General features: G+C 37.5%; 1 long non-coding RNA gene across 1 annotated transcript in view; it reads left to right on the top strand.

The window, feature by feature from the left end:
- The first annotated feature begins 13,138 nt into the window (after nucleotides 1–13,138).
- LOC117664928 (uncharacterized) overlaps nucleotides 13,139–26,161 on the top strand; it is a 26,300-nt gene continuing 13,277 nt past the window's right edge. The window contains exon 1 of the long non-coding RNA XR_004591199.2: nucleotides 13,139–13,333. This is a non-coding gene — a long non-coding RNA (uncharacterized LOC117664928). The remainder of the gene's footprint in view (nucleotides 13,334–26,161) is intronic.

The following is a 26,161-nucleotide window of genomic DNA, read 5'->3' as shown; positions in this document are numbered from 1 at the left end:
CAGTAAAGACAGGCAGATCAATGGGGTTAATATAGAAGATTGCTAGGAGGCCGAATACCATTGATTGATCAGCAGGAGAAGAGTCCTACCTTCCCCAAGTTTTTGGTTTCCTCTTCAACATTCACAGCAGCTCTGTTGACATGATCTTCAGTCCTGTCAATCTTCTCCTGCTGAGTCTGAATGCAAAGGAATTACAAGTGAGGTTTCCCACTGGGAAGCAGCAGTAAGCCAATACATACCATTTTAATGTCTGTAAATCAGGCTCCCACAGAAGCTTTCATCTGCTACTCTCTGCAGCCAGGCAGCCTTAATGGCAGTTCATTAATAGCTTCTGATTAGCTGTACTGAAAGCAGAAAATTACACAGAGAGATAAATTTAACTATTAGGCAATAAAATAGGGCAGTATTATGTGGGAGATGATTGAAAGTTAAAGAAAATGACTGTTAAACCATATTATTCAATCTAATGGTATATGAATAAGTGAGTTTACAAACCAAGGGAAAAGGGAAAGATGTGATGTTAGAATGCTATAATGTCATTCTATGACTAGATAATCGACTTCCACAAATACATGGTCCTTCCCCAGGCTAGTCTGTTTTGAAGAAAAATAGAATATTCCAGAGTTAGATGGACCTAATACAGAACATTTTGTATATCTTTATCCTTAAACTCACAATTTTAATTTCTAGTGAGAATTATGGATCTTTATATAAATCATGTTCTACTAATTGTGTGGTTAAATCTTCATACTATTTAGTTTTCAGGGTTTTTCCCCCTCATTCATTAATTACATTATGAATCCTAAGATAGTATTCATGAAAACCAACTTGAGCTATCATTTTTATTGGCTACATTAATTTAATTTTTATCAGGCAATAGCTTTACAGTAAAGTGAAGAGATCCCCACAGATGAGAATCAGGATCAGTGATCAGGAAAATATTAGAATTTACAGAAATGAATAGACTAACACTAGCAATTAAGGAAAAACAAACAAACTAAATAATATATGACATGGAACTTATTTTATCAATGGTTAGATAACAAAAATGGAAGTTAGAAACGGAAACAAAAGAAAAAGATTAGTGAGATAAAGAAGATATGTTAAGAGAGAGAAGCAAATCTCATGATTATTATGTTTAATATTATCATTTTAATATTATAGAATCAATGTTAATGTAATGAATATAGTTGTAAATTTTGATTATTATTTTACAAAGATATTTGTATCCAGAAGACACACTGTTTAATTGAAGATGGAATTATTATATTTTTTTAAAAAAGAGTTTCATCCATGGAATCATTCCCAGGCTCTCTCTACATTTGTTGAAATCAGCTGTCTTAATGTTTAAGACAGCTGTTAACTAGTTTTATTTTGTCCTATTGCTTGTGTCTTCATTATATAGAATTCCAGTATGACATGGTCATTATTCCCCAAAGTTCTGCAACTTCAACCCCCTCAATTCTTTCATCATTTTTCAATAAAAATTAACTTCAGAATAACTGACTCTCTAGTTCCCTGACAAAATTGTCAGCTAGGCTCATCAGGAATCTGTTTAATCTCCCACTTGATGTAGAATTTGTCTCCCAGTTGATGTCAGGATACTTAAAGACCCCCATTACTACTGTGATGTATTTTCTGCACACACTATTTAACTGATTAGCAAAAAGTTCATCCACTTGTTCTGCTTGGTTGGTGGCCTATAGTATATACCTATGGCAATGTCATTCTTTTTTCCTTTTGTATTAACCATATGCATGCAAGGAGGCTTTCATCCTTGGTATTATGCATTTCTATACAGGTGTAGTGATTCTGCCCCCTCAAAGCTCAATGGTACCTTACCATGGTGTGTGTATGGGGGTGAACAATATAAGCCTATTATACTGGCCAATATGGCTGTGGCCTGGAGAAAGCTGATGATCTACTCCAGTTTTCCTTGCCATAAAACCTTAAGAATCAATTCAAAGTTATGGAAGATATGGTACCAGGCAGTGAGTCCCCCTGGCTGGGAGGTACCAATAAAGCTACAGGGAAGAGCAAAGAGGCTATTATAGTAGCAGGAGTATCCATGATATGGATAGGGTAAATCCTAATGCACCCCCCCCCCAGCCATTGATACAGCTCTTTAGGAAAAGAAATATCTCCACATTCAAAAATCTTCAAATTAGGAAGATAGCATGTCAGTGACTTAAACCTAGTAAAGCTGAACATTGTTAAGAATGAAATGAATAGGCTCAACATTTATATACTAGGCAGCAGTGAATTTCATTAGACTGGCTATGGCTTCTTCAATTCTGATATCATATCATATATCGCTCTAGCAATACCATCAGAAGAAGAGGAGTGGGTTTCATATTGCATAAAAAAGTGGACAGAACCATAGAAAGTTTTTGAACAATCAATGACAGGATAATGCCAATAAGTATCAATGGAAAACCTTGCAACATGACACTTCTGCAAGTTTATACTCCCACTGTGGACTCAGTAGAGAACATAAAAAAATTCTACACTGAAATTCAGGAAACTCTGAAACAAACACTAAAGAAAGGCACTATCTGTATTATTGGAGATTTCAATGTAAAAGTGGGAGAAATTGAAGAAACAGGGATCACAGGCAAGTTTGATAAACGAAACAAAGCAGGAGAACTTCTGATTCAGCTAGGCCATGAGCAACAGCTAAGCATAATAAACATGTGGTTTGAACACCCAAACAGTGACTATATATCTGGACTTTACCAATGGAGAATATTGAAACCAAATTGATTACATATTATTCCAAAAGAAATGGAAAAGTTCCATCCTTGCAGGAGAAATTGAATGAGATATCCTGGAGGAGGAGGTAGTGTGGGCACTCAACTACTTGCCTAACTGCAAAACCCCAGGAGTTGATGGAATTCCTGCAGAATTGCTGAGACCACTGCCAACAAAAGCACTGACAGTGCTTTGCCAAAGTGTATGGAATTCTGGTCAGTGGCCAAAACAAATGAAAAGGGTCAATATCCTAATACCAAAGAAAGGTGATATGAAAGACTGTTCCAGTCACTGAACCATAGCCTTGTTACTTCACATGAGTAAATTTCTCTTGAAGATAATCCACCAACAGTTGAATCCAACTGCCAACAGAGAGCTGCCTATACAAGCAGGATTTCAAAAATGAAGAGGAATGTATTATCATATTGCCAATCTACATTGGATGATCTACATTGGAAAGAACAAAGAAATACCAAAAATTCTTCTACATGTGCTTCATTGACTATATAAAAGCCTTCAACTCTGTTGACCATGATTCTTTGGAAGCTCTGGAATTTCCTCAAAGAACTGGGAATATCAACACACTGTCAGCATCCCAGCACTGACACACACTACATCCAGCTCATTCAGTCATTATACTTTGATCAGGCAGACAATTCAGATAAGAATTGAATATGGAGATACAAAATAGTTCAAAATTGAAAAAGGCACTTGATGAGGTAACATCCTGTCACCTATACTTTTTAATGTGTACACAGAAATAGTTATAAGAAATGCACATTTGGGAAAACCTACCTTTGGGGCAGGGATGAAATCCAGCAGGTTCTGACAGGTTCTGGAGAACTGTTAACAGAAATTTTGAGTAGTTTGGAGAACTGGTAGCAGAAATTTTGAGTAGTTCAGAGAACTGGCAAATGCCACCTCTGGCTGGCCCCAGAATGGGGTGGGAATGGGGATTTTGCAGTATCCTTCCCCTGGAGTGGGGTGGGAATGGAAATTTTGCAGTGTCCTTCCTCTGCCATGCCCACCAAGCCAACCCCACCAAGCAACACCACGCCCACTGAGCCACGCCCACAGAACCAGTAGTAAAAAAATTTAGATTTCACCACTGCTTTGGAGTTAAAATTGGTGTTAGGAATATCAACGACCTCCAATATGCAGATGATCAACATTGTTCAAAGAAAGCAAGGAAGATCTGGAGTGGCTAATCCTGAGAATTAAAGATGAATGAAAAAAGTTTAGACTACACCTTAACATTGGGAAATCAAAGATAATGACAACTGCAGAGAACACACAGGTCAGAGTGCAGATTGACAATGAGACCATGAAAACAATAAAGGAATTCATCTTCCTGGGCTATAAAATCGACCAAAGTAGTGACTGCAGCCTGAGATCAGAAGGCGTATAGCACTTGGAAGAACTGCAATGTTTAGCAGTTATAACATCCACATGAATAACATCTGAAAGAGTAAAAACATCAGCCTCACAACCAAATGCAGATTAGTTAATGCAATAATTTTTCCAATTGCTACTTATGGCTGTGAAACTTGGACTCTGAAAAAGGCAGACAGGAGAAGGGTAGACACCTTTGAACTGGTGTTGGAGGCAACTATTACACATCCCATAGACTGCAAAAACAATAAACAAAGAAGTTCTAGCCTGAACTTCACCAAAAGTATTACTTAAAGCTAAGATCTCCAAACAGAGGTTGTCATACTTTGATCATGTCATGAGAGCTGACTCACTCAAAAAGTCAATCATGCTGGGAGTAATCAATGGAAAAAGGAGAAGGGTCGCTCTAGTACCTGCCAGCTGGACACTATAAAGGATGACACTGGGATGACTTTGGCAGATCTGAGGGAGGCAGCATGAGACAGAGGGACATGGAGAGTGCTGATCCATACAGTGGGTGAAGATCAGACATGGCTGAATGGATGACGATGATGTAATGACTTCTTACATATAATGCAACTCCATCCACTCCTTTGTTAGCTCTGATGTTTTGAACAGTTTACATCTTTCCAGCACTACACTCCAGTCATGAGTTTCATCTTCCCATGTAATGACAACAGTTATCATAGTTTAATTTTAGTTTTCATGGTACTGAGAAAGTCAAACAACCCGAACAAGTTAAGGTTTTTTTCCACTGTTAGAAATAATTTTGTTTTGTATTTTTAAATTTAATTTTTGACTGCTATAGAGTATTGTTTAGAAAAGTAGGGTGCAACACAACTATTGGGGGTTTCTATTTGAATCATGAATGATAACAAAATGCTTTTATCTGAAGATGTATCTATCATGTATGTTTTAAATTAGCACTCTAGATAATATAAAATGCCAATAAGGAGAAATCATAATTAGTTCCTGGCTACCCATTCCCCAAAGATATTTCAATAAATCTCATCTAGTTTATGCATTGGTTTAATATGAAGCCATGGGATTCGATAGCAGTTAATAAACACGATTGGACTTGATTAAATCCAGCAAATACTTGATTAATAAGCACACATGCTGTGGAAATAAATGTTGGTGGCTTTGATAAAGTGTGGAATTGGGCAGGGTAGGAAATAATGCAGCAATGATGATGTACCTAGTTGGTGAGGAATATTTATAAGCAAGCAACCATCAGAGAGCACCAAAGACTCCACAGTTCAACAGTGAACTACACTTGCTTCTATGACGTGCCACAATCTTGTGATATGTTTCAAGAAACCACAGTGCGAAGTGTAAAAAAAGACAAAGAAGAGTAGCTAAGATGATTAAGGGCCTGGAGACAAAAGCATATGAAGAATGGTTGCAGGAATTGGGTATGGCCAGTCTAGAGAAAAGAAGGATTAGGGGTGACATGATAGCAGTATTCTAGTATTTGAGAGGCTGCCATAAAGAAGAGGAGGTCAACTTGTTTTCCAAAGCACCAGAAGGCAAAACAAGAAACAATGGATGGAAACTAGTCATGGAGAGAAGCAACCTGGAATTAAGGAGAAACTTCTTAACAGTGAGGACAATTAACCAGTGGAACAGCTTTTGCCTTCAGAAGTTGTGGGTGCTTCATCACTGCAGGTTTTTAAGAAAAGACTGGACAACCAACTATCTGAAATGGTATAGGGTCTCCTGCTGAGCAAAGCATTGGACAAGGTCCCTTCCAGCTCTATTCTGATGACAGTTCTTCAGCAGCCAATCTTTAATTCCTGAATGAAATGATTCCTGTTAAAACAAATCCTTGATTCTCTCCAGCCCAACAGCTATAATAAAGCTTTGATTATGATCTTGCTTCATATCATAGATTATGTCATGTCCTTTTTTGAGGTTTTCCCACTACTGTATAGAATTTGAAGACAGCATGTTATAGGCATGTTTTTAGGATTTGACTTCCCATTGGATACTCCAACTTACTTCATTAGATACACAGAGTGGTTAAACTGGTACAGGATTTAAGTTGGTTATGCAAATGGAGGTAATATGTGAGATAAATGATAAGCATCTCAACAATTAATAAGTTGCAATATGTTAAAAAGCCTTTGTATTTGTTGAGACCTTCTGAGACTGCTTGAAATCTATTGAAGTATCAAAATGTTCAGCAACAAAAAATTGGCATGTTTTCTAAGATGCCAATAATCTGAACTGCTGAAGATAATTCTCATACCAATTTTTCTTAAGCTTTTCTTGATGTCGTCTAAATTAGAAAGAATTAAAAAGAAGCTAAAATTTTCATATCTTGTTTTTCAGGATAATAATTTCCTCAAAAAAGCTTAATACCCTGTTTTCCCCAAAATAAGACATCCCCTGATAATAAGCCCAATCGGGCTATTGAGCGCATGACAATAAGGCCAAGCACTTATTTCAGGGTTCAAAAAAATATAAGACAGGGTCTTATTTTCGGGGAAACATGGTAGTATACAAATAAATTAAACTATAATAAATATTATTTTAAAACAAAGAAAGATACTTTTAGAATCCTTGTCATATGGTAGTTTATAGTAACGGTCAAGTTGTAGTACTTGAGACATTACCTATCTTGTTTTGTCTTTCTTCATAGATCTCTGTTATAGCTAGGTGGAAGTAATGATTCTGAGGATGTGGGTGGGACAGTGCCACTCAATGGACTTCTATAATGTTGTTACCTACCTTCTTTCAACAATCATCTCCACAGAGCAATTATGGTGGTTACGGTATCTTATCAAGTAGGTGGAAGAAGAGTCCAACCCAGGTTTCTAGCCTGATTGGGGGGCTTATGTTTTCCTGTATTACAAAATATTTTTCAGCCAATATATTTTTAATCCCTTAATCCCTGAGATTCCCCCAGAGAATCAGTTTGATCTGGTAGTTAAGGCATTAGGCTGGAAACCAAGGAGCATGTGAGTTCTATAAAAAAGATCAATTTCACTGAAGCCTGCTTCACAGGATGCAGAGGGTACCTAGCTGTATTTCATTTTATTCCATACCCTAGTTATTACTTGGTAACAACAAATGAAAAACGGAAGAAAAATAAAAATACATCTAAAACAATCATTTGGAAATTTTTAAACATGCCTTTATGAAAATAGCCAGAAAGAAGTAGACATTAAAATGTAAGTCACTTTTAATGTATAAAAGTTACTGTGGGAAAAATGAAATTGCACAGCCTCTTTTTGAAATGCTGCATGAATTACTTTTTAAATCATTGTCTTGAACAGTTTTAATTTTTTTTTTAGAAAAAAGAATACACAATATGTAACTAAGGCTAACTTTTTAGCCTGAACTTTAATTCAGGCTAACTTCTAAGTTTCATTGCTTTTAAATGGAGAGTAAAATTATAGGGCCAATCTGTTTAACTATATCACATACAAAGTTGTCATCTTCTGAATATCCTATATGAACTATCTTTACAAAAATTGATGCTTCATTTGTGCTTATTCTGCTCATTTCCCCTCCCCCCCTTTTATGGCAGGATGCCATCAAAACGAAGTGAGACTGAAACAGTATGATGGCAGATCTGACAGACATATTTGAACAATCTCCACTGTAACTGGGGTCTCCTGGTAGATTGTTAATGCAGATCCGACTTAATGTCATCCATCCCAATTTGATCAGTTAGAAAAGAAAGACTCTCAAACTCATTGTTAACAAAAGCACACTCTACTAAAGTCCAATGGTTATAGAGTAGCAAAGCTGGATCTGAAGTTTTGCACCCAAAGCATTTGGTTAACTTTTCCCTTCTCCCCACCCTGCCCCTGATTATTTTAAATTGTGCAATAACATTCTAACAAATTGTCCCTGGTTTGGCAGGCTGGAGGGTCTCACATTCCATTCAATGACCCTGGAACGGCTAGTGGTTCCCACAGGAAAACACTAAGAGTAGTTTCATTTCCCCTCATCCTAGCCTCCCCTCTACCTCCCCACATCTCCCTCCCCCAATTGCCTATGGCAGACTGGCATTGCGCAAAGCATGGCTGGTGTAGCTGGATGGCAGTCTTGAACTTGGTGTTGTCTGCACATTTGATGAGCTCCTGTCTATCCCCTCATCTAGATCATTGATGAAGATGTTGAAGAACACTGGGCCCAAGTCAGAATCTTGAGGTATCCTACTGTACATGGAGGTATCTCCATGTACTGTACTGTACTGTACATGTACTGTAGATACAATTCCATTGAGGACTACACACTGTAGTTAATCACCAACTGTGAATTCATCTGGTGATGGTACTGTCTATCTTATCAAGAAGTAGGCTGTGGTGTACTTTGTCAAATGCCTTACTGAAGTCCAAATAAATGAAATCCACAGTAATTGCCTGATCCACTAGTTTAATCATTTTGTTAAAGAAGGTGCTAAGATTTGTCTGACATGATTTGTTTTTAACAAATGTTGGCTTCTAGTGAAGAATTAGGAATGATATAATAGCTGTCTTCCAGTACTTGAAAACTATCATTAGCTGATTGGGTCAACTCTAAAACTCCTGAGGTTAGGACAAGAAACCATGAATGGAAATTCACTAATTTATCCAATTTATTTATTCATAGCATCTCATGTTACCTTTGTAGACTGCTACAATTCACACCACAATCTAATCCTCTATCTTGATGAACAACTTCTACCATCTGCCACCCCCACTGCACCTGCTATGATGCCCCCCCCACACACTCCATAGAGACCATGATTCCACTGGCTCCCCTGGGCAGAGAGTTCTGCTCCCACCCCAACCCTCCTGCCATTGATGCTTCTTGCAAGCACCCGTGCACTGCACAGAGGCCATGATCCTACCTGCCAGCACCCCATGCAAATGTCCCTAGGCTGAGGATCCCACTGCTGACCCATCCCTCGTGCCACCGGTGCCCTCTGTGCTTCCACAGAGGCCACAATCTCACAGGCAGTCCTCCACAATCCGACAGGCAGTCCTCCACAAGCACCCACATCCACTCCACCTGCCAAAAATGCCCCCTGCACCTCCACAAAGGCCATTATTTTGTGGGTGCTTCTCTGCAAGTGCTCACCCAAATCACCTGAAGTCACCACCCCATACAAGCACCCTGGGCTGAGGGTTTTACTGTTGTCCTCTGTATTGCCTGCTGCTATTGCCCGATGCCACAGTAACACGGGCACTTCTCCTCAAGCCCCTCCCCTACTTTGCTTGCCACCATTTTCCCCTGAAAGCATTCCTGGGCTGCGGTTCCCTCTGCCACACCAGCCCCACCTTCCACCAGCAGGTGCACCAAAGTGGGGCTAATAATCTCATGGGGAAATTGGTTGTGCAGATTTATGCCATGGTGCAAATAGACAGCGTGGAAGAACCTGTAGAGTAGTAGTCATGGTGGTATAGCATTGGTGGAGGGTCAGCCATGGATGAAGGCCTGTGGTGGGTCACCTGGGGTAGGAAGGTATGGTTAAGTGTCCGTGAAGGGCCAGACAGGGACAAATGCCCACAGAGGACAGTTGGGTCAGAGAGGCCAGGATGAAGTGGTCAAGGACCTGTGGCCATGACTAATTGTCCCATTCTGCTGGGAGTGCAGCAAATGAGTAGGTTAGTTTGGTTGCTCAACAGTAAAACACTGGTGAAGCAGGAACACCAGCGACTACATTTTCTGCATTGCTTGAGAAGAGCACATATTCCTTCCTCGTCCTTACCACTTTTTATACAAGAATAATTGAAAGCATCCTGTTGTATTGCATTATTGTTTGATTTGAAAGTATTACTGCTTTGGATAGGAAGACTGTGTGGAGAGTGGTGAGATCAGTGGAAAAGATTTTTGGAAGTTCACTTCTTTCTATCCAGGATATGGCATATTAGCGTTGCTTGACCAGGGATATTACACATCCTCTCCAGAATCAATGTTATGACCCAGGTCACCTAGGGAGATGTAGGCTTCAATAAAGTCCTTTATTGCTCAGTTATTCCATGACATATGGCTCTACAATGGCCAGTAACTTTCCCAAAGGCAGCCACTCACAGTCAGTGTAACACAGTCCCACAAACTAAAGCCAAGGCCAAGTCATCAGAACCAATTCACAAGGGGCAAATCCACAAGGCAAGGTCTGCAAATCATAAACAAGGTTCAAGGTCCATAAGACAAGATCCAGAGTCCATAAGCAAGATTCAGAGTGCACAGGAGAGAAACACAATCCAAAGCCGAGTTTTTCCAAGACCAGGGAAGTGTACTCCAAAGCAAAACAATTGTTCCCAATGAAAATATCCTCCCCCGGTCTCTGATTAAATAAACTCAAGCCAGGTGCTCCTTGTGATGAGATGTGGGGTGGCTTTCTCACTAGCTACCCTGCAGATGTCCTTTGAGCTTCCCTCTAATCTACTTTCTATGTCTTCAGATCAAGTGGGAGAGGGGATCTGCTACCTCTCATCACCACTGCCTGTCTGCAGCCGATTGCTCCATGTGTTTGTGAGGGCAGGCACCTCACCTTCCTACCTTAAATGGAGCTCATACATAAATTCCTGGAATATAGCAGAATGTTTGCCAAAAGGTCCAGATCTGTAAAGTTCATCACACAACCAGATCTTATTTTTCTCCAGGAAACATGGATTTATGATGTCACCCCATCAATTCAACATTCAAGTTGGAAACAGCGATATAGACCAAAAGAAGAGCTAGGACCATTTATTTACATGATCCCGAGTGTTCAAAAATAGAACAACTCATCTTTTCAGGATGGGTGTGTATATGCGAGAGAGAGTTTTAATTCAATTTAGAGATTTTTTTGTAGTATGCATAAATATTTATTTTTCATGTCAAATCAACTTTGAGATCCGCTGGAGACTTCTTTCAAGAACTATGTAAAATGATACCCCAAAGCATATATTATTTTGTGTGTGTGTGTGTGTGTTTGTGTGTGAGTATAATGCTACAACTGACTGTAATGGCTATAATCTATTTAGTCATTTTAACCTTGTCTTCCTCATTTCAGTGATACACCTTTTCTTCTAATGGCATATTGTCCCCTAGACAAAAATTCTGCTGATCTTAGACTGCAGACAAACAGTTCCCAAAACAAAGCAAGTGTACCAATTGGCTAGACTAATGGACAATGGGAAGACCAGGGGAAAAGGGAAAGTTTTCCTATGCTGTTTGGGAGGCCCAGGGGTGAAAATGGGGTTTTACTTATGTGGGTTTTCACAGGAAAACCTCAGAGCTGACTTTGCTTCTTCTGTGCCTAAATGGATTTTTCAATAAAGTTTTATTCTTGGTAGTTGCTACATGCCAGGAGTTTCTTTTTTTGTATGTGCCAAATAGGACAGTTTGAGCCGAATTTATTTAATAATTTTAAATTTTTAATTGATATTTGTCTTTAAATAGGCTGTACACCGCCCTGAGTCCTTCGGGAGAAGGGCGGTATAGAAATAAAATTATACTTATACTTATACTTTCACAATAGTGTCTACATGGATGCCACCAGGCGGCCAGAAACCCCAAGATGTTGGAAATAGACAAGGAGGTAGAGGAGAAGAAGAAGTTGAAAGAAACCTTGGCTTGAGAAGCCCCAGTCAAATGAAAGAAACAAAATGTTAAAAAGTTACGTTATTTATGTAGTTACTTACCAAGCACATCTACACATCTACTCTTAAGGGAGTAGCTGAGAGATGCCCCCTACCAGAGACTGAAGACCGCCAAAGCTGAGGACCCCTAAAAACTTAGGAGTCAATGTGATCCAAGGGAGCAAATGGAAGGTGAAGGACCAGTTGAGTGGGATGAGCTGATTAAGTGGAAACTTCCAGCGGCCACCTGCAGCCCATTGGTGGAGCAACTGAAGGAAAAGTTCAGCGGGCTAGAGATCAAAGGAGTGTACCAATTGGCTAGACTAATGGACAGTGGGAAGACCAGGGGAAAAGGGAAAGTTTTCCTATGCTGTTTGCATGTCTGAAGTTAGAATTGGCTTTTCTACTTCTCTACACAGAGAGACTGTTGACAGTTATTCTGTTATCTCTTTTGTGGATACAATACCAATCTTGGAGAAAAAGATACCTATCCACAGATTCGGATTCCAACTTCTTGCTATCATGTCTTCAGAATGCATGATTCTCCATTTTTACTGAAGGAAACAGAGCAAGAATATTCCCATGCCAATACAACTCCCATCTTTCCCTTATAGTGCTGTGCACCACTTTGAATAGAATATGGTATTAAGAGCTATGGGACTCTAGTTAAGAAGATCCAGATGGCTAGTAGATGGGTATGAATATAAAACATAGAATTATAGGGTAGAAAAAGACCTTGGAGGTCTTCTAGTCCAACACTTTACTCAAGGCAGGAGCCTTACACCATCTCAGTCAAAGAGTTGTTTAGTCTATTTTTGATGGAGTAGTAGATCGCCCAAAACTCCAGGAGGCAAGCTATTCCATTCAATAATTGTTCTCATTGTCAGAAAATTTCTCCTTACTTCTAGATTGGATCTCTCTTTAACAAGCTTCCACCCATTACTACTTCTCCTGCCTTCTGGTGCTTTGAGAATAAGTAAATGCTCTCTTCTTTGTGACAGCCCTTATAGTACTGGAAGAGAGTTATTATCCCTCCCCCCAGTCCTTCTGTTCAATAGGCTAGGCATGTCTAGCTCCCTCAACTGTTCATCATACCATTTAACTTCCAGACCCTTTATCATCTTCGTTGCTCTTCTCTGCACACATTCTAGGGCTCATCATCTTTTTTGTATCATGTTGCTAAGATCAATATTTAGTATTCCAAATGTGACCTTACTAGTGCAGTAGAAGGTGGTATTATCACTTCTCATGATCTTATATTATCCCTATGTTGATACAGCCCAGGACTTCATTGGCATTTTTGGCTGCTGCAGCACATTGCTGTCCCATACTTTAGTGGTGGTCCACTATGACACCTAGATCTCTGTCACAATTACTACTGTTGAGCCAGGTACCATCTATTCTATTCTGGTTTTTCCTGCCTAAGTTCAGGACCTTACTTTTCTCACCACTGAACTGTATCTTGTTGAATAGGGCATAATGCTCACATCTGTCAAGATCCTTCTGATCTTGGATCTATCTTCCAAAGAGTTCCCAATTCCCCCCTGCATGGTGTCATCTATAAATTTAATAAGTTCCAAAATTATTGAAGAAATATAGGATATGGAATTGAACTATGAATAGAGGTAATTATAATATAAATAAGGATATAATTTAAGTTAGAGATTATATATCTCTATATAATCTATATAACTTTTGTAAATATGTTTGTTATGATAGAGATACCGATATAGAAAAGCTGCTATTAGAGTTGTACTTTTGTACTGTGTTTTAAATGTTGGAATTTCAATAAATGCTATATTTTTTTTAAAAAAATAAATGTAATAAGTTCCACTTCTGATTATTTTTCACTTTTTCTGCACTTAGACAGGAAAATCAAATGCATAGGTACAACATTTATGTATGTTTGTATCAGTGGTGAAATCCTACCGGTTCGCACCAGTTCGGGCGAACCAGTAGTGATAAAAGCTACTGGTTCGGAGAACTGGTAGTAAAAAGAAAGCTACCGGTTGGTCCAAACTGGTATTTCTGATGATCAGCTGTGCCACACGATTTAAAATAGCTAGAAAGCAGGAAATCCTGCTTTCTAGTGAATCTAAATCAAGCAGCACAGCTGTTACACCCCATCACTGTTCTACTTACTTTCCCAAGCCTCCTTTTTCTGCATGTAGCGCATGAATGGTGCATATTGCGCATGTGCACACACAGTGTGCATGTGGCATGCACTGTGCATGCACACACAACATGCGTTTGTCACACACTGCACATGTGCATGCAGCGAACTGCTGGCAAACTGGGGAGGATTTCAGCACTGTATGTATGTATGTATGTATGTATGTATGTATGTATGTATGTATATATATATGTATGTAATTATTTATTTTTATTGATTCATTGGTTTCTATAGCTGCCCATCTCAGCAAATGACTTTGGGTGGTTTACCATTACCACAAATAGCTGGTAAAAACATATCAGAATCCTAACTGCTTCCTGACATCCAATGGTTGTCCAGATTTTAGTAGCCAAGACTTGGCATCCATATAATACACAGTTCCTACAATATACTAATCCATATAATAAGGAATGGGAATTGAGATAAAGTTCTCTTACTTTCACTAACATAGAAATATAATCCTGTAAAATTTATTTATTTAAATGAAAAATAACAGTGTATATCTATGTTCTACACCTATGTTATTACTGAAAACTTCATTCACGTTTTTCTTATTTTAATTGAAAAGGTCTGCTAGTGTGTTGTTTAATTTGTTTTTGATCACTGCTCATGTTTTATGTTGATGTATTTTATGTTTTTATTGTCCATATGCTCTGTAGTGAGATGTGGTGGGTAGGAAATACAAAAACAAATGTGAATATAAAGATGAGAATATGGCAAAATTACAACACACTGATATTGCTGCCAGTTATTCTACTCTAAATAGAAAATTTAAATTTAAAATAACATTATTACATTTGAGGAAAAGCCATGATCTTCTACTATGTAAAGTTTTCTTGTACAGAATGGAGAACTTGGAATTAAAATTACAAAATTATATTTAGCAGTTAAGACAATCTTATTCCTACCATAAACAATAATTCTAACTACCAAAATTCATTCTTTAACATTCTACAGTTGCCTGATATTGAAAACAATATCACATATTTCAGGGTGCAACAGGGACAGTAGACGTCCTAGTGGTTCACCTCTCCATTATAACTGACAGGTTGTGCTAGAAACTAAGAGGGAACAGTAAGCAAACTCAGCATGAGTGTTAGCCAAACTGACTAAATTATTAATTTGTGAATGAATTAACAGATAAATTTAGCCCTTCTTTCTCTGACTAAAGCATAAGACATGGTTCCTCATTCCTTAAAATGAATCTCTGTTCTAATATTTTACTTTGTGCTATTTTATGCCTTGGAATGTTTTGAATATGTATTTATGGAACTCATGAATTTCCCAATTGGAGCATCTTCAGGGCATTTTAATTTGGTGAGGGTTTTGTCTTTTTAAAAATGTATTTAGAAAATAAATTTATTACTATTACTGTTGTGATATGTTTTCTACATACATTATTAATTCGTTAATTAGCAAAAAGTTCATATATTTTGTCTGCTTGGTTGGTTGGCCTGTAGTATACATTTATGCAATGTAATTTCTTTTTCCTTTTATATTAACCCATATGGATTAAATCCTTGGGTCTGTGCCTTTCTGTAGAAATATAGTGATCTCTTTCATATAATGCAACTCCACATCCTTTTTTGTTAAATCTGTTTCTTTTGAACAGTTTGTATCCTTCCAGTAGTACATTCCAGTCATGAGTTTCATTCCACCAACTATAACATACTTGTCCTCATGTGCTAGTACTTCAAATTTGCCTTGTTTATTGCCAGAAGTCCTTTAAGTAGGTAATGCATGGTCTAGCCATCCAAATTTCTCTTGGCAGCACTAATCCTTAAGCCAGTGGTTCATTTCTAAAATTCTTCGTTACCTCATTGGTTATTGATCTTTCCTTGGAAGTACAGATGAAAACACCAGTTATGCTCCTAACTCTCTAACTTTCTTCCCAAGCTGCTTCTAACTTCTCAATATTGTTGTTGTGTTGTTTGTCCCTATGTGAATAAGAAGAAATGAGTATAGATAGTCCTTGACTTTACAACAGCACTGAAAAAGTGACCATTTTTCATGATCCCCATGATCATGTGATCAAAATTCAGATGCTTGGTAACTGGTTCTTACTTATGAACATTGCTGTGTCCCAGGTTCATGTGATCACTTTTTGCCATCTTTTGACAAACAGAGTCAATGGGGAAGCCAGATACACTTAACAACAGGGCTACTAACTTATCAACTGCAGTGATTCACTTAATAACTGTGGCAAGAAAGGTCATAAAATGGGACAAAACAGTCTCACTGAGCAATAGAAATTTGGACTTAATTGTGGTTGTAAGTCAAGAACTATCTATAGTAATCTGGGATTGATTATTTTAGTAAGGTTTTCAGCCACATGTTTGATTTTTGCTCTAGGGAGACAACATACCTCCCTAGACTGAATATTTGGTATACAGATGGCTGATTCTATTATCCTGAGAATTGAATCTCTTATCATCAACACTCACCCTTTTTTCCCCTAGGGTAATTGGAGCTACTTTTCTTCCTTTCACAGGAGCACTTGATAGTGCCTCTTTTCTAGAGACAGTTGATGCCTCTTTGCTAGGTGTCTGCATGCTTTCTTCAATCTCTACCCTTCCTCTCCTGAAGTTTCCTAATTTATTTATTCAGTTTATATGATCACTCTTCCTAACAGATTTAAGGGTTCATCAGTTGTATGGCCCTTCATGACTTGTAGAACTTCAACTCCCAGAATTTCTTAGCCAGCATACTCTATAGAACCGTGATGGTGAACCTATGGCACGCGTGCCACAGCTGGCATGCAAAGACCTCTCTGCCGGCACATGAGCCATCACAAAGTTCAGCTCCACCGCATGTGCGCGTGCACGCCTCCTGCCGGCAGCTGATTTTTGGGACGAGCGAGGGGTGCATGTGGGAGATGTGTGTGCATGTGCGGGGGTTGCGCATGCATATGTGGGGATTGGGGAGCACGGGGTGCAGTGCGCCCCTATTACGGCCCATTTTTGGGCCCAGGAAGCTGCAGGGAGGCCCACTAGACCAAAAAGGAGGGATGGGGGAGTCACACACGCATGCGTGGGAGGGTGGGGGAGGGCAGAGGTCATGCGTGCATGCATGGGGGGAGGGCGAGTGTGGAGGGGGATCATGTACACATGCATGGGGATGCATTGCATTATGGGTGCCGGCACACTTGCGTGATTTCGGCACACAACAAGAAAAAGGTTAGCCATCACTGCTACATTATGTTGCCAATGTCTATGTGTCTATTGATGGCTAATTTGTCAGAGTGCCAGGCTTCTAGATAGGGCAAGGTGCTACAATATAAATTGTCAGCAAATTTCACTCCTTACTAGCACTAATGATGTTACCTAGTTTGGGTAATGAAATATTTGCAAGAAAACAAGCAAGCTCAGAGAGCACCAAGGACTTACCGTATTTTTCAGAGTATAAGACACACCTTTCCCTCCCAAAAAAGAGGGTGAAAATCTGGGTGCGTCTTATACTCCAAAAGTATCCCTGCCCAGCCTCTCAAACGGAAGTTTCAGAGGCTGAAAAAAGCCTCAGAAATGAAGCCTCAGAAAAATAGCCTCCAAACAGAGCTTCAAAAAAAAAAAAAAAAAAAAAAAAAGCCTCAGAAACAAAGCTGCAGAAAAAAATCCTCCAAACAGAGCTTCAGAAAAAAAAGCGTCTGAAAGGAAGCTTCAGGAAAAAATCCTCCAAAACAGAGCTTCGGAAAAAACAAAGTTTCAGAGGCTTTTTTTCTGAAGCTCTGTTTCAGAGGCTTTCAGAGGCAGAAAAAAAAGTTTTTTCTAAAACGGAGTTTCAGAAGTTTTAGAGGCTGAAAAAAAAGCAAGGCACAGAACTCACAACCAACGAACCTGTTGCTAAAATTCACCTCTGGGAACATCTGATAGGGGGTCTTCCAGGAGGCTGATCCACCTGCCAATCAGCTTTTTTCTTATTTTCCTTTCCAAAAACTAAAGTGCATCTTATACTCTGATGCATCTTATAGTCCGATGCATTTTATACTCCGAAAAATACGGTAATCTGCTTTCCTTTCTGGTTTTATTGCTATCCCCCTTTAACTTGGTGACAGTTCAAGCCAGGGAGACACAGTGGCACATAAATGGGATGACTTTATGGTGCAACACCAAGGCTCTGGATCCCTTTTGGTTGATTTGAGAGCCTTTCCTGGCACATACCATTTGGGCATTTTGCAAATTAAAAAGTAATGTGAAATGAAGAACAATGTCTTTTGAATCAGCCACTGTATGTCAGTGCATGTACAGTGACTGTACAAAATAGAATAATCTTGTTGTTCCTCGCTTGGACAAAAAAAGATTTATGTATGTATGTATGTATGTATGTACTGTATGTATGTATGTATGTATGTATGTATGTATGTATTGCTAGCAATAAGTTTGGGTATATTAGTTCCATTTGTTCAATGATACTCTTTTGATTCCCCCTCCTCCGTCTACTGCCCATAAGGCTGGGATGCTGAAAAGATTTGGGATGACTGTCAATTTACAATTCATCATGATTTGGGAATCAGCATTAAAAGCGCAGAGCAATGACTTTGGACTCTGAAAATATAAGATCCTCCACTGATCATACCATACAATTATTAGGTTCTGGTCTTTCTCAGAGACATTTACATGTTTTTTTAAATTATTTTTTTATTTTTTTAAAACAAACATACACACAAACAATACATTTTTTCTGAATAGAGTATTGACCGAGTCAAAATTTATACAGCTTCTTTTCCCAAAATTTAATATATATATATATATTTCGATTTCTGCCATATTATTCCTTTTCTACTTTTTTATTTTTCATCTCTATTTAATATTTAATATATAATCAATATTGCCATCCGCCCTAATCTCCTACTCTTAATCTTATTTCATTCTCTTATTTCTCCCTTTGCTGCATATATTCCTCAATGTGTCTTTTTTTCTATTAAAACCCTTTAATTTAAACACAATCATTTCCATCCTTAATTTCTAATTTTTAACTTAATATTTCACAATTATTTCTTAATATCAATTATTTTTTTGGTTGGAGCAATTTATCATATCTTATTTCCTTGTTAATCATTTTACCATTTTACCAAAAACATATATATTTCTTCAAATTTATTTTCCACACACCTTTTTAAGATAAAAATATCTTATTCCATTTCAATTTCATTTCAATTTCTATTTCTTAACTCCTTCTAAATAGATCATTTTATATTTCACAATTTGTATCCTCATTTCCATTTATCTTCCCTCTGAATAAATAATTTCAATTATCATTTTGCATTACCTTGAATTCCGTTTTTAGAATACTAATGTTAATACAATCACCAATATTAATAGTACTTACTATGGATATATATCATGTTACCCTTCCTCTTTGCCATTAATTACTCCTTTTAACCATTTTCTCTTGGTCCATCCAACAAACTCCCTCTTAAAATCCTCCTTTCCCATTCTCTCATTTTCTTTTTTTCCTTTTTTTTCTTTTTATAATTATTGTGTCTTTTTTCTTGTATCCTTCCTTTAAATTTTAGAACCATTACTTGCTTAGTTTGCCCTAAATTCCCATCTGATCTATTTCCCTTTTCTCCTCTCACCTTTCTTATTTCCCCACAGTTAATCTCAATGTACTCATTTAATTTTTTTCTTTCTACCCTCTTTCCTTTTTCGGTCTCTCCTGGTTCTTCCTACCTTTCTATTTTTACTGCTGTTAATCCCAGTGTAATCTTTAAAAATATTTTTCTCTAACCTTTTCCCCTTTCCTTTCCTTCCTTTCCTTTGCTTCTTTTTTATTAGTTGTTTCCTGCTCACCCTTCTCTTTTTTTCATTGTCACTTCCAATGTAATCATTTAATTTTTCATCAATGTCTTTATCTTTGGTGCTGTTTTCTTGCTTCTCATCCATAGCCTGTTTATCCAGTTGAGTATGTTCTGACAAAATTCTTGGTTTTTTCCTATCCAAATCAAATGATAAATGCACCATTTTAACCATCTTAATTAATTCCTGCCACATTTTACCATTCTAGTTTGTTTTTGATTCCAATTTAAAGTTTTATTATTTTCCACCTCCTTTGGTTATCAAACTCAAACAGCTGAAAAGAGAAACAAATCCTCCTTAAAATTCCTCACGGCTCCTGAAGATCAAAGTCGCTGTAATTTTTTCTGGCTTTCAAAGTGTTTGGTGTAGTGATTTTTTTACACCAGTAGATGTGAGACATTTACATGTTGAGGGTCACCATCTCTGATGCACACCTTGCATGGCATTCCTTTTGAATAGCTAAGACTATCATTCTAATCATTGTACCACAGCATGGCTTTTGTACCATTCTATGTTATGGGATTGTTCAAAAGATTTAAACATTTATTTGAGTTTTTTTGAGAAAATAGAAATGGAAAATGAATAATAAAATAAATAGAATCTTAACAATATTAAACCACATTTGCAAATGATAATTGCCTGTATTGATTATTATTCTGGAAGTATAGTGTTTTGTGCCAGGTGAGGAGGGGACTATTTTCTAAGCTGTAGCACATTAGTATTATTCTATTTTATAGCTTTTGATGGCAGATGATTAATCTCTATTCAACATACCCTCTACCCAATGGATATTGAAAGAAATAATTTTCAATTTTGAACATAATTTTTATAATTTGTTTTAGGTGTACTTCAGAAGTATGCTTTTGTAATTCAAGCAGCTGATACTCCTTTAAACAATAGCTTCTTCTGTATGATAGTTTAAACATTACCTTACAGTTATATTACACATGCAGTTGAATATATTGAGAAACACTCTAAAATCTGGTATGTTTTGGGGGTGGGGGAAGCAATATTATGAAACCGCATTTCAGATTCAATAAACCATAAAGAATAATATTTCAGAAATCTTGCATGTTACATATAATGATTTCACTAGGAAATGTAAATGTTAAAAAACAACCACTGGTTATTTTGGACCTGTGCTCTTTCATTTTTCATTTCTTAGAGTCACCTGGGGAAAAATAGATATAAATGGGTAGGATTGAGAAGCCTGCCTTGACCGTGATGAAGCATTGGAAGTATTTTGTTTCTGTTTTCAGAGGGACCAGCAGGGCATCTGAAATGGAGAAAGAAGTGTTTTGCTCCCAAACTCAGTTATAATGGTTAAACTGTGAAATGATCTTTATATGGATTAAACTGTGAACTGATGATATGATACCACAGCAGAAGAGGATTTACTTTTTCTCCTCTTCTTTTATACTATCTGCAAATGTATGTTTACCAATTATTTCTTTTATGAACTGAATGATCCTCTAGCTTTCAGATTTATTTCAGTTTTACATTCTTTTTAAACACTAACCCCAAAGTAAGGCCACAAATTTTTGAACTATAAAACAAGGCTACAAATATTTGAGGATGTAAATTGTGAACTGGGGAACTGAGATACTTTAAAAAGTAAACCTAAATTGCCCTTGCTCCATTGTATACAGGCAATATTTCAATGTGAGCCACAAGAGGGAGCAAAAGACTAATTTCAGCAAAAGACTAATCTTTAACAGAAAGTTGCATGATTCTGGGGTAAAAGACTTCTATTTTTCTACTTCCTTTTGTGGATTACAAAATGTATCTTGACTACTACTGGTTTTGCTTTTAAGTTTTATTTCAACGCAAGCCACTAGAGGGAGCGTAGGACTACCTTTTATTTCAATATTAACCACAAGAGAGAGCAAAAGATCAATTTTTAAAAGAAGAAGGAATCCGAAAGATAGGGCATTGGAAAAATTGTTAAAAAATTTTTTAAAAAAAGACCCCACACAAAACCAATGTTTTAATATTTTTAAATTTTTAGTTAATTTTTAAAAATTTTTTAATAAAAGAAGGGGCCAAAAGACTACAAAATTTTAAAGGAAAGAAGGAAAGAAGGGATCTCTTAAGTATTACCACAACTACTTTTTAATAATCTTTTACCTTAATTGTAACTTAAATTTCATATTTTTTGTTCTATTGAGATTTTAGTTTTTGTCTCATTCTTTTATTCATCTGTGGATTACAAACTGTATATAGAAATGATCTCATCTGCCTTTAGCTTTAACACAATCCAATCAAAATAGAGTTGGAAGGAACCTTGGAATCTTCTGGTTCAACCCTCTGCTCAAGCAAGAGACCCTATAACAGTGATGGCTAAACTTTTTGCGGTCGCATGCCAAAAGCAGGGGGAGTGCGGGGGTGTCACATGCGCAGGTGTCCACACCCATAATTCAATGCGCATGCAACCCCACCCGCCCATGAGGCCATTTCGGGCCTCCGGAGGGCCTCCGGGGGGGGGAAGGCCGTTTTCACCCTCCCCAGGCTCCTAGAAAGCCTCTGGAGCCTGGGGAAAGTGAAAAACAGGCCTTCCCCACCTACCCCAGAGGCCCTCCGGAGGCCGGAAACAGCCTGTTTCCTGACTTCCGGTAGGCCCAGAAGACTGAGCTAGGGTAACACTCGCATGCCCACTGATATGGCTCCGCGTGCCACCTGTGGAACGCCTGCCATAGGTTCACCATCACGGCCCTATAACATTCCTGACAGGTGGCTGTCCAGTCTCTTATTAAAAACCTCCAGTATTGAAGCACCTACAACTTCTGAAGGCAAGCTGTTCCACTGGTTAATTGTCCTCACTGTTAGGAAGTTTCTCCTTAATTTCACATTGCTTCTCTCCTTCATTAGTTTCTATCCATTGTTTCTTGTTTTGCCTTCTGGTGCTTTGGAAAACAAGTTGACCCACTCTTCTTTATGGCAGCCCCTCAAATACTGGAATACTGCTATCATGCCACCCGTAGTCTCCTTTTCTCTAGACTAGCCATACCCAATTCCTGAAACCGTTTTCATATATTTTTGTCTCTAGTCCCTTAATCATCTTAGTTGCTTTTCTTTGCATTTTTCCCAAAGTCTCAACATTTTTTTTTCATTTGTGATGGCTAAAACTGGATGCAGTATTCTAGGTGTGGTCTTACCATAAAGCGACACTATTACTTCACCTGCTTTTGATTCTATTATTGATTCTATTGATTTTTGATTTTAATTCTATTATTGATTATGCCTCTGTTTATTCAACCAAGTATTGTATTAGCTTTTTTGGCTGATGCCATACACTAGTGGCTCATATTTAAGTTTAAGTCCTAGATCATCCACATCCCACTCCAAAATCCCTCTCACTGTTTTTGAGCCAGGTTTTGCCTAATCTGTACTTATATCATTGGTTTTTCCTGCCTAAGTGTTCTCCACATTAAATTTCATGTTGTTGGATAGGGCCTAAGTTTGTTCAAGTTTGTTAAGATCTTTTTGGATCCTGAACTTGTCTTGTAGGGAGTTGGCTATTCCTACCAGATTAGTGTCATCTGCAAATTTGATGAGTTCCCCTCTATTCCCTCATCTAAGTCATTTATGAAGATATTGAAGAGTATTGGGCCTAAGGCAGAACCTTGTGGTACCCCACTGTTTACTTCCCTCCATATAGATGTAGTATCATTAAGGATTACTCGTTGAGTATGGTTTGTCAGCCAGTTACAAATCTGTTTGGTAGTGATATTACTGTATCTATCCCACATTTTTCTAGTTTACCAAAAAGTAGATTACTATCTACTTTGCCAAATGCCTTGCTGAAGTCTAAGTATACTATGTCCACAGCAATTTGCTTGTCTATTAATTTAGTCACTTTGTCAAAAATGAAATAAGATTGGTCTGGCATGCTCTGTTTTTAACAAACTTGTTCGGGCTATAGTTATAACTTTATTTGTTTCTAAATGCTCACAGATCTGTTTTTTGATTATTTTTTTCTAGTATCTTCCCAGGGTACTTACGAGACCGCCTTCTGCCACCAGTAGCCTCTCACCGACCAGTTCGCTCCCATAGAGAGGGGCTCCTCAGGGTGCCGTTGGCCAAACAATGTCGACTGGCGGCCCCCAGGGGGAGAGCCTTCTCTGTGGGGGCACCTGCCATCTGGAACGAGCTCCCCCCGGAGATACGGAGAATCCAAGACTTACGCATCTTCCGCCGTGCCCTAAAAACGTTTTTTATTCCAACAGGCTGGTCTGGCCTAACTCTCCCTTTTAAATTGGCTTTTAAATTGGGTTTTAAATGTTTTTTAGATAAATTAGATGTCTTAATTTGTTTTTTGAGCCTAAATTATTTAATCTGTTTTTAATAGTTTTTTAACTTTTGTATGTCTTTGTATTTTATTTTGGCTGTTCACCACCCTGAGTCCTGCGGGAGTAGGGCGGTATACAAATATGATAAAATAAATAAATAAATAAATAAATAAATAAATAAATAAATAAATAAATATGGATGTTAGACTTTTTGGTCTGCAGTTTCCTGAGTCTGTTTTCTCTCTGTGTGTCTCTTTTTGAAGATGGGAACCACATTAGCTCTTCTGCAATCCTCTGGTAGTTACCCAGTGCTGCAGGATTTTTGAAAGATATGCTACAATGGTTCTGAGATAACATCTGCCAGCTCTGTCAAATCTCTGGGATGTAATCCATCAGGTCCTGGTGATTTATATTCATCAAGATCTGACAGGGATTCTCTTACCATTTTCTTGCTTATTTTAATTTTTTATTTCTAGTCTGTCTTTTACAGTTATGCTTTTGATAGAATGGGCTATAGTTTCTTTTTGTGTGAAGACTGTTGCAAAGAATGAGTTAAGCAGCTCTGCTTTCTCTCTACTGTCTATTAGTTCCTTGTCGTCTTCTTTCTTTAGTGTACCAATTGTTTCCTTGACTTTTTTCTTGTTATTTATATGTTGAAAGAAATTATTATTATTGTTGTTTGTTGTTGTTGTTGTTGTTGTTGTTGTTGTTATTATTATTATTATTATTATTATTATTATTATTATTATTATTATCTTTGATTTTTGTTGCAAGTCTTTGTTCATTCTGAGCCTTTGCTTTCCTGACTTCATCTTTGCAGATTCGGGCTAACTGCTGATATTCTATCTCAGTTATGTACCCCTCTTTCCATTTTTTGTACTTATCTTTTTTGACTTTCAGTTTATCAGAGATATCTTTTGTGCAACAATGCTAGTTTCTTCTTGGATTCTTTGTTTTTCTTTTTCAGTGGTATTGCGCGCGGCCCCGTTGCGAACTGGTAGTAAAGGAAAGTAGAACCCACCCCTGGTCTGTTTCTTTTGAAACAGTTTGTATCCTTCCATCAGTATATTCCAGTCATGAGTTTCATCCCACCAAGTTTCAGTAATGGCAACTATATCATATCTGCTTTCATGCACTAATACTTCAAGTTCATCCTGTTTGTTCCCTAATCTTTGAGCGATGGTGTATAGGCATTTGAGTCCTTTATGGGTCTTGGGTATGTTTCTTATATCTCCTACTTTGTAACTGGGATTTCCATCCCTCCAATCAGTCTCTACTTTATTATGTTTTTCTTTTTTTAATTTCTTCTTTCTCTTTAATTGCCACCTCCTTATGTGATTGGTTATATAATGGTTTTTGCTTGGTATTAGGTTCTAAAAGTCTTGAAGATTGGCCCATAATAATATCTATAAGAAAGAGCAAAAGACTAACATTTAAGAATTGAATTTTTAAAGAATTTTTTACATTTCTGAAAACAATATTTTTTGAATTTTTAAATGAACTTAAGAATTTTAAAAATTTTAGTAATTGCAAGAAGAAAAATAAAATATTAAAAACATAATGTAAAAAAAAAAAGACCAATATTGTTGTGATATGCAAAATACGTGACATGGATGTATTCAGTCCATAGAAGACCCAAAGTATACATTTTACATAAATGTAAAATAAGTTAATGAAAGAAAAAAATGTAGAATCTAGATGAAGTTTCTTGATTATCTAAAAGGTCAGTTTAATCTTTAAATGGTCAGTTTTGCTGCTTACACGCTGTTACTTTTATTCACAAAAAATTATTTGTTTATTGAATGAAACTGCACAATCACAATGTGTTTCAGGCTTGTAAACCTCGTAGCAGTCAGCAGATTGCCTGTATTCGTAAATTTATTTTATTTTTATTTTATTGAATAAAATACTCCCAAAGGACTCAGGACAGTGAACAGCCATAGAATAAAACATATAAATACAAAATTTAAAATAGAATAAAACGAATTAAATAATTTGGCTGAACAAATTTAAAACCCCAATAATTTAAAACCAAATTTAAAATTTCCATTTAAAAAGGGGAAAAACTTAGGTCAGGCCAGCTTGATGAAATAAAAACGTCTTGAGCGCGCGATGGAAGGTATGCAGATCCGGGATCCTTCGTATCTCTGGGGGGAGCTCGTTCCAGATAGTAGGTGCCCCCACAGAGAAGGCTCT

This window comes from Pantherophis guttatus, chromosome 4 (assembly GCF_059756535.1).
Source record: "Pantherophis guttatus breed Tessera chromosome 4, ASM5975653v1, whole genome shotgun sequence".
Taxonomy (NCBI): Eukaryota; Metazoa; Chordata; class Lepidosauria; order Squamata; family Colubridae; genus Pantherophis; species Pantherophis guttatus.
Note: the sequence above shows the minus strand (reverse complement) of the source record. Positions and strands in the feature narration are given on the sequence as shown.